Source organism: Mandrillus leucophaeus, unplaced genomic scaffold (genome assembly GCF_000951045.1).
Source record: "Mandrillus leucophaeus isolate KB7577 unplaced genomic scaffold, Mleu.le_1.0 Scaffold61, whole genome shotgun sequence".
NCBI lineage: Eukaryota > Metazoa > Chordata > Mammalia > Primates > Cercopithecidae > Mandrillus > Mandrillus leucophaeus.
Window position 1 is genome coordinate 4,253,390 of NW_012106586.1, and position 8,855 is coordinate 4,262,244.

An 8,855-nucleotide genomic window follows, 5' to 3' on the forward strand; every position below is an offset into this window, starting at 1 on the left:
GAGGTTGACCTTCATGACCCACAGTTTTATCACCTCCAGACCGAAGCTCTGGGCCTGGGGGAGAGCTTGAACCCCAGTCGGGCCAAAGGTTCTCTTTCAGGGGTCATTAGCCATGGGGAGTTAAGGGAATAGATTACATAAGGTCTGGGCTGTTTGGGTGGAGTCAAAGCCCTCGGAAAACTACACTCACAGAGGCAGAAACTCAGCCTTATGGACGAACCTGATCTGCACAGAAAAGAGTGGAGAGACAGGCAGAGGTGAGGAAAGGCCTGGGCCTGTGAGGACTTGAAACCTGGGAGGGTAGGTGGGCAGGAGGGAGGAAAGAGAAGGTCAGGGGAGGGACAGCTGAGCAACACACACGTATGTGCACACAGGACATGAATGCAGCAGTCTAAGAGATGCCTGGAGAGCAAAGGGGGAGCGAGACTAAGGAGAACAGCAGATTCCAATGATGACAGACTGAGACCCAAGCGTTTGCAGACGACTCTCCCACGCTGAGGCCTTTCTGCAGTTGGTCCCATGAGATCCCCTTGTATCCTTAGAATAACTCCCTTTTCATTAGATTAGTTTGAATGGAATTATGTTCCCTGCACACAAAAGATTACTTGCTGAAGACATTCATGTAAAATCTTTAAGGCTTCGCACAATGAGTTCATAGTTGTTCATTTGACTAACAAATAATAAGGTTATCCCTTCATGTATGCATGTCATCTTGCTACTGAGGACTCGAAAAGAGTATCTTCCAGTCCCTAGCCTTATAGAGGTTAAACCAAGGTCAGGGAAATAAGAAATTATGTGCCTGAATAGTCAAAAATAACCCAACACATTTGAGGATTACTATAGAAAGAAAGGGCCACAAAAGTTCAAAGGAAGAGAAGGCAGGTGAGGGTTGTAGTCACCAGGGGAAGCTTATCTAGAGGAGGCAGAACTTGATCTGGGCCTGGAATTGAGCCTCAGGTAGGAAGGGGCCTGGAGGAGGCCTGCACCCTGGGCTTCTGTGTCCCACCTGAGCACTGTTACCTGATTTGTAGGAATAATTGCTAGCAGGAATAAAAATGCTTTGCAAGTATTAGTCTTGTAAATTTAAACCTATAACGAAACTACCCTAGAGCTATTGAATCAGGTGTTTTAGGGAGATGACACGGCAGCTATATTATGCAAGAGAGACTAAAGGTAGGAGAGTGTAAAGGCAGGAAAATCTGTTGACAGGCTGTTACAGGTGGACCCACGGCATAGACACTCTCTCATAATGCAGACTCCACCCAAGCAGCCCAGACCTTACGTAATCTATTCCCTTAACTCCCCATGGCTAATGACTCCTGAAAGAGAACCTTCAGCCCAATTGGGGTTCAAGCTCTTCCCCAGGCCCAAATAGCTTTGGGCAAAGAAAAGCCTAGCTTTCTATCCAAGGAAAATAGATAGGACAGGTGCAGGAGCCAGCTAGGGAAGTGCAGATGAGAGAGCAGGTGATACTGTCAGTGGTTTCCAACCCTGAATCAGAGACTCATTTCACTGGTATGGTGGCATCAGCATTTTCAAAAGCTTCCAGGTGGCTAACGTGCAGCCAGGGTTGAGAACCACTGTTGTAAGTTTTCATGACTGGAGACAGAATTATGCCACCATTGACAGAGAGAAAAAGGGCAAAAAGAGGTGTGGCAGATAAAGGCAATGAGATTGACTTACAAAGAATATTGAGTTTAAGGTGACTGCCTGACATTCAAGTAAAACAAAGAAAAAAGAAAAAAACAAAAACCACAAACCCCAGTTGTCATCTAGAAATGTGGGATATTAGAAAAATTAGAAAACCACATTGGGGACCAGGCACGGTGGCTCACGCCTGTAATTCCAACCCTTTGGGAGGCCAAGGTGGATGGATCCCTTGAGGTCAGGAGTTCAAGACCAGCTTGGCCAACATGGTAAAACCCCGTCTCTACTAAAAATACAAAAATTATCCAGGTGTGGTGGTGTGCTCCTGTAGTCCCAGTTACTCAGGAGGCTGAGGCAGGAGAATCATTTGAGCCTGGGAGGCAGAGCTTGCAGTGAGCTGAGATTGCCGAAATTCCACTACTGCACTTCAACCTGGACAACAGAGCAAGACTTTGTCTAAAAAGAAAAAAAAAAAGAAAAAGAAAAAAAAGAAAAACACATTGGGAAGTAAACTGCAGAGAGAAAGGAGGTGGAGCTGTGGATCACACGGTGAGAAAGAACAAAGAAAAAAGACCAACAGTTGTTGAGTATACAGAATGACCTGGATCCTATTAGCTGCTTTACGTGGAGAGTTGTTGGAAGAGCTGTAGGTTGTTGGTAAATGTGTCTAGCACAGGGGATGGCACCTAATAAATACAACTACTGGTTAACAGAATCTCATTTAATTTTTAAAATGGCTCTAACTGGTGGGTATTAACAGTCTCAGTCTAGAGATAAGAAAAGAAACTCAAAGAGCCCTTATCCAAAATCCTACAGTTACTAAATTTAGAGTTGGAATTCAATGTCAGGGATTGACGCTGAAAGCCAGAGCTCGCCTGCTATATAATACGTCAGCGCACAGGGCTAAGAACCAAGCTAAAAAGGTGGAAGAACGATTGTCCAAGGAGGCAGGACAAGTCAGGAAGGCAGGGGGAAGCCATGAGTGTGGCTATGCTGCATGGGGTCACTGGCCAAGAAAGGCCAAAAGAAAGTAGGATCTCAGAGATTTACCGTGCACCCTGGCCCTGGGCATGAGGCATGGGGAGGAGAAAACCAGAACTCGCGCAAGGGAAACCATTTTTGACTTCGGAGTTGTGGGAGGGATGTGTGTAGAATTCTCTCATCCATGGACGGGGGCTGGAGTGGCAAATAAAGAAAGGAACAGGTGGACCCACGACATAGACACTCTCTCACAGCCCCGTTATCTGGAGACGGAGGACGAGATAGGCGTTATCACCTTTCCCACTTCCAAGATGAGGAGACTGAGGCAAAGGAGTGTTCGTGAACTGGAATACTCAGTTCATAAGCGCTGATGTTAAGCCCCGGCTTGCTTCCAGAACTGCGCTGCTGTGCAGGGACCTGTTCATCAGATTCCGACAAGGGCTTAATGATTTGGAATAATGCAGGATGTGAAAAATACGGATCTGGCGATCACCCCACAAATCATCCTGCCAGTTATCTGTACCCAAGGACATTTTTTAGGCAGGTGGTCCTTATAAACTAAGATACTTATATTCATTCAGGCGTCTCAAAGGGGCTTCTCAGGTTTTAATATGCGCTGAGTCACCTGGAGATTTGTTTCAAGTAGGTCATCAAGACTCCAGGGCAGTGTTCCCAAATTTTTCCTTTATTTTTTTTCCAACCACCTGGTCAGTTTGCGGGTTGGGGAGAAGGGTAGGATGGGGAGACATCTGTATTTATTCTTTTAGAGGTCCGGGTCTCACTCTGGGCTCAAGCGATTCGCCCGCGTAGCTGGGACTACAGGTGCGCATCACTGTGCCAGGACAGTGGTTCCCAAACTTTTCTGCGAATTGAAATCACCTGGGAAGTTTCCAAAAATACTGACACCTGTTTCCCACCCCCAGAAATTGTGATTTAATTGGTCCAAGTATGTTCTAGGCTTCGGAATTTTGTAAAGCTCTCCACGTGCATCTGAGCTTAGGAACCTCTGAGCTGGGGCTTGCAGCAGAAGCACGTAGAGTATGCAAGGAAACGAATCCACAAAGAGGACACATTAGCAATGTGGCAACAGGCTAACAAATTATGTAAGGCTAGTGCTTTCCAGAGTGTACTGGAGGACGGGAAACAAGTAACATTTAAGCAGTGCCTCGGGATTTGAGTTGCCTGTGAAACGCAATAGCCTTTCGCAAAGGACGCAGAAGCCCCGCCTCTTATCCAGGGCTGGCGCTGTCTCTTATACACATCTAGATGTGTATAAGAGACAGGATTACAGGTGCCCGCCACCACGCCCAGCTAATTTTTGTATTTTTAGTAGAGATGGGGTTTCGCCATGTTGGCCAGACTGGTCTTGAACTCCTGACCTCAAATGATCCGCCCGCCTCGGCCTCCCAAAGTGCTGGGATTACAGGCATGAGCCACCACGCCTGGCCCCTCTGACATTATTAAGTGAGGACTTACTGTATCTGATTTATGGTTAGGAAGACATTTTGTAAAATGGCTGGATTTTGTGTCAGAGCCCCACGCCCTGACAGAACCCCCTTTGTTCAAATGCTCCCTCCTCCCTGTGAGTTCAGAGCCACCAGGCCTAGAGTCATTTTGTGGCATGAAAAGCCTGGACTCTGTGTATTAGCTATGCAGCATAACAAGTTACCCTACAACGCAGAGGCTGAAACCAAACACACGTTTATGATCTCACAGTTTCTGTGGGCCCAGAATCAAGGTATGGCTTAAATGAATTCTCTTTCAGGGCCTCTCCCAGGATGCAGTGAAGAAATCAGCCAGGTTAGGGTCTCACCTGAAGGTTTGACTGCAGCAGAAGCCAATTCTAAGCTTGCAGCATTGCTGGCAGAATTCAGTTTCTTCTGGGCTCCTGACTGAGGGCCTCTGTTCCTAGTTGGCTGTTGCTCAGAGGCCACCATCAATTATTTTCCTTGTAGACTTCTCCAACAGGGTAGCTGGTTAAAGCAAAGTGTGGAAGCCAAGAAGGTCAAGGAGGCAAGGAGGAGAGTCTGCTAGCGAGATGCAAGTCTCAACCTTCTGTAATCTAATTGCAAAAAAAAAAAAACAAACTACTATTTTTTGATTGCTTACTATGTGCTGGGCTCTGTGTTAAACACCTCACATGAATTATCTCATATAATTCTCACGACCATGATGTGGCATAAATATTATTTCCATTGTACAGAAAACCTGAACTCCAGAGGGATTAAATATCTGTCTCAAGGTCAAATAGTAAATGCCAGAGCCAGGATTCAGTCAGGTCTACCAACCTCCAAAGCCTGTGCCTCCAACCACCACCATTGCCGAATTGCCATTTAACCTAAACACTCAAATTTCTTCTACCTGTCCCCTTCTTTTTGGTTCCATGGTCACACCCTGGAGTCCAGACCTCCTACTCTGGTGATGATAATGATGATACTGTCAGGAGAGTAGTGTGCCTTCCTACTTTACGACTCTCTCCTAATCCTATTCTACATCCTTATTTGCTTTAGCACCATATTTATCCTGTCAAGCCCTGACTCAAAAAGTTATCACTACCTCCCTCTTTCTTATCATAGAATCATAGAACGTTAGAGCTGGAAGTATCACATTTATCTTGCCAACCTCTAGCTCAAAAAAGTCTTACCATCTCCCTATTTCCTGTCAAAGAATCAGAATGTCAGAGCCGGAAGGGATCTTGGCTTTCTATTTGATGCAAATTCATTCATAAGTTGGATAGTGGCAAGCGGGGAGGCTAACATGGATTTCCACATGCTATGCCCATGATAAAATCACACTCACTCAGATGGTATAGAAAGAAGGCCCAGTCTTGGCAGACTAATGGGAGAACTGGGGAGATGTGGAACCGTTTGAGGGAGAATGGCCCCTGAGCAGGACTCTTTCCACATGACTAGGGGGTGGCTGGTTTGCTCTCTGGACACTCCTTTTCTGATGGAATCACAGCTGACTATGGGAACTAGAGGATCAGAGCCTCCCTTCGGTGTCACTGAAGACGGGGACATAAAATCAACAGTGACAGATCATTTCATAAATGCAAGGGTGAGAGAAGGGAAGGAGCCATGGGTTCATTCAGCTGGGTGGATGGTGGCACTGCTCATGGAGACAGGGAAACCCTGAGGTCAGTGGGGAGAGCAGTTTTGAATATGCTGACGTTGAGGTCTGTGAGTCGTAGATTGGCCCTGGAGGCAGTTAGATAAAACAAGAATGGCAAAAAATTGGCTGTTGAAACTGGATAATAGGTCCAAAGGGGTTCTTTGTACTACTCTATTTTTGTATATGCTTAAAATTTCTGTGATGATGATGAAAGTGTGAACAGGCAAACTAGAAGAAGATCATGGACTAATCTTTTCAGTGAATTTGGCCATGAAGGGAAGGAGTGAGATCCAGCAATGACTGAGAGGCATAAAAGGGAGTTGTCTGATTACGAGAAGAGAGAGTAATATAGTTTGAATATTTCTCCCCTCCAAATCTCAGGTTGAAATTTGACCCCCAAATTCAAATTCATAGGGATCAAATTGTTAAAGGTAGGGCCTCATGGGAGTGTTTGGTTAGTGGGGGCAGATTCCTCATGAATGGCTTGGTGCCATCCTGAGGTAGACTGTGAATTCAGAAGCAAGTTCAGAGTTCTTGCTCTGTTAGTTCATGCGAGAGCTGGTTTAAGAGAGCCTGGCATCTCCTCTTCTCTCTCTTGCTCCCTTCCTCTTACCATGTGATGTCAGCTCCCCTTCCCTCCCACTATGAGTGGAGGCTTCCTGAGGCCATCAGTAGAAGCAGATGCTGGCACCATGCTTCTTGTACAGCCTGCAGAATCATCAGTCAAATAAACCTCTTTTTTTTTTTTTTAAAGAAACTACCCAGCCTCAGGTATTCCTTTTTATCAAAAATAGGCTAAGACAAAGAGACCTGAGCATGTATATTGGCCGAGGGGAAGCACCAGCAAAGAGGGTGTATCAGCTAGCTATTGCCACAAAATTTCTGCATAACAAAACTACCCTAGAGCTATTGGCTTATGGTCATTTATGGTCACAGATCTGTGGATTGGCTGATGGGTCAGCTGATGGGAGGCCAGGCTCAGCTGGAATGGCTCAGCTTTGCCCCTCACATCTCTCTTCTTCCTGAGACAGACTAATGCAGAAATGTGGTCCTTGTGGCAATAGCAGAGCACAGGGAGCAATACGTGAGGTCTCTTGAGGCCTAGGCTTGGAACCTGCACACTGTCAGTTCCAACTTACAGAACTGAAGCACGTCATGTGGATGGACTCATAGACAATGGGTGAGAAAATATCTCCAGCCCCCTTTATGGGCAAAACAAAGCCACATGGTAAAGGGTGGCTAGTACATGACATTTACTCGCTTGGGCAGGCACACCATAGTTCTGTTTAAGTTCACCTTTGAGGTTGACCTTCATGACCCACAGTTTTATCACCTCCAGACCGAAGCTCTGGGCCTGGGGGAGAGCTTGAACCCCAGTCGGGCCAAAGGTTCTCTTTCAGGGGTCATTAGCCATGGGGAGTTAAGGGAATAGATTACATAAGGTCTGGGCTGTTTGGGTGGAGTCAAAGCCCTCGGAAAACTACACTCACAGAGGCAGAAACTCAGCCTTATGGACGAACCTGATCTGCACAGAAAAGAGTGGAGAGACAGGCAGAGGTGAGGAAAGGCCTGGGCCTGTGAGGACTTGAAACCTGGGAGGGTAGGTGGGCAGGAGGGAGGAAAGAGAAGGTCAGGGGAGGGACAGCTGAGCAACACACACGTATGTGCACACAGGACATGAATGCAGCAGTCTAAGAGATGCCTGGAGAGCAAAGGGGGAGCGAGACTAAGGAGAACAGCAGATTCCAATGATGACAGACTGAGACCCAAGCGTTTGCAGACGACTCTCCCACGCTGAGGCCTTTCTGCAGTTGGTCCCATGAGATCCCCTTGTATCCTTAGAATAACTCCCTTTTCATTAGATTAGTTTGAATGGAATTATGTTCCCTGCACACAAAAGATTACTTGCTGAAGACATTCATGTAAAATCTTTAAGGCTTCGCACAATGAGTTCATAGTTGTTCATTTGACTAACAAATAATAAGGTTATCCCTTCATGTATGCATGTCATCTTGCTACTGAGGACTCGAAAAGAGTATCTTCCAGTCCCTAGCCTTATAGAGGTTAAACCAAGGTCAGGGAAATAAGAAATTATGTGCCTGAATAGTCAAAAATAACCCAACACATTTGAGGATTACTATAGAAAGAAAGGGCCACAAAAGTTCAAAGGAAGAGAAGGCAGGTGAGGGTTGTAGTCACCAGGGGAAGCTTATCTAGAGGAGGCAGAACTTGATCTGGGCCTGGAATTGAGCCTCAGGTAGGAAGGGGCCTGGAGGAGGCCTGCACCCTGGGCTTCTGTGTCCCACCTGAGCACTGTTACCTGATTTGTAGGAATAATTGCTAGCAGGAATAAAAATGCTTTGCAAGTATTAGTCTTGTAAATTTAAACCTATAACGAAACTACCCTAGAGCTATTGAATCAGGTGTTTTAGGGAGATGACACGGCAGCTATATTATGCAAGAGAGACTAAAGGTAGGAGAGTGTAAAGGCAGGAAAATCTGTTGACAGGCTGTTACAGGTGGACCCACGGCATAGACACTCTCTCATAATGCAGACTCCACCCAAGCAGCCCAGACCTTACGTAATCTATTCCCTTAACTCCCCATGGCTAATGACTCCTGAAAGAGAACCTTCAGCCCAATTGGGGTTCAAGCTCTTCCCCAGGCCCAAATAGCTTTGGGCAAAGAAAAGCCTAGCTTTCTATCCAAGGAAAATAGATAGGACAGGTGCAGGAGCCAGCTAGGGAAGTGCAGATGAGAGAGCAGGTGATACTGTCAGTGGTTTCCAACCCTGAATCAGAGACTCATTTCACTGGTATGGTGGCATCAGCATTTTCAAAAGCTTCCAGGTGGCTAACGTGCAGCCAGGGTTGAGAACCACTGTTGTAAGTTTTCATGACTGGAGACAGAATTATGCCACCATTGACAGAGAGAAAAAGGGCAAAAAGAGGTGTGGCAGATAAAGGCAATGAGATTGACTTACAAAGAATATTGAGTTTAAGGTGACTGCCTGACATTCAAGTAAAACAAAGAAAAAAGAAAAAAACAAAAACCACAAACCCCAGTTGTCATCTAGAAATGTGGGATATTAGAAAAATTAGAAAACCACATTGGGG

At 46.0% G+C, this 8,855-nt stretch overlaps 1 protein-coding gene across 1 annotated transcript in view; it reads left to right on the forward strand.

The window, feature by feature from the left end:
* GTF3A (general transcription factor IIIA) overlaps nucleotides 1–8,855 on the forward strand; it is a 78,175-nt gene that overhangs the window by 58,326 nt on the left and 10,994 nt on the right. The window lies entirely within an intron of this gene.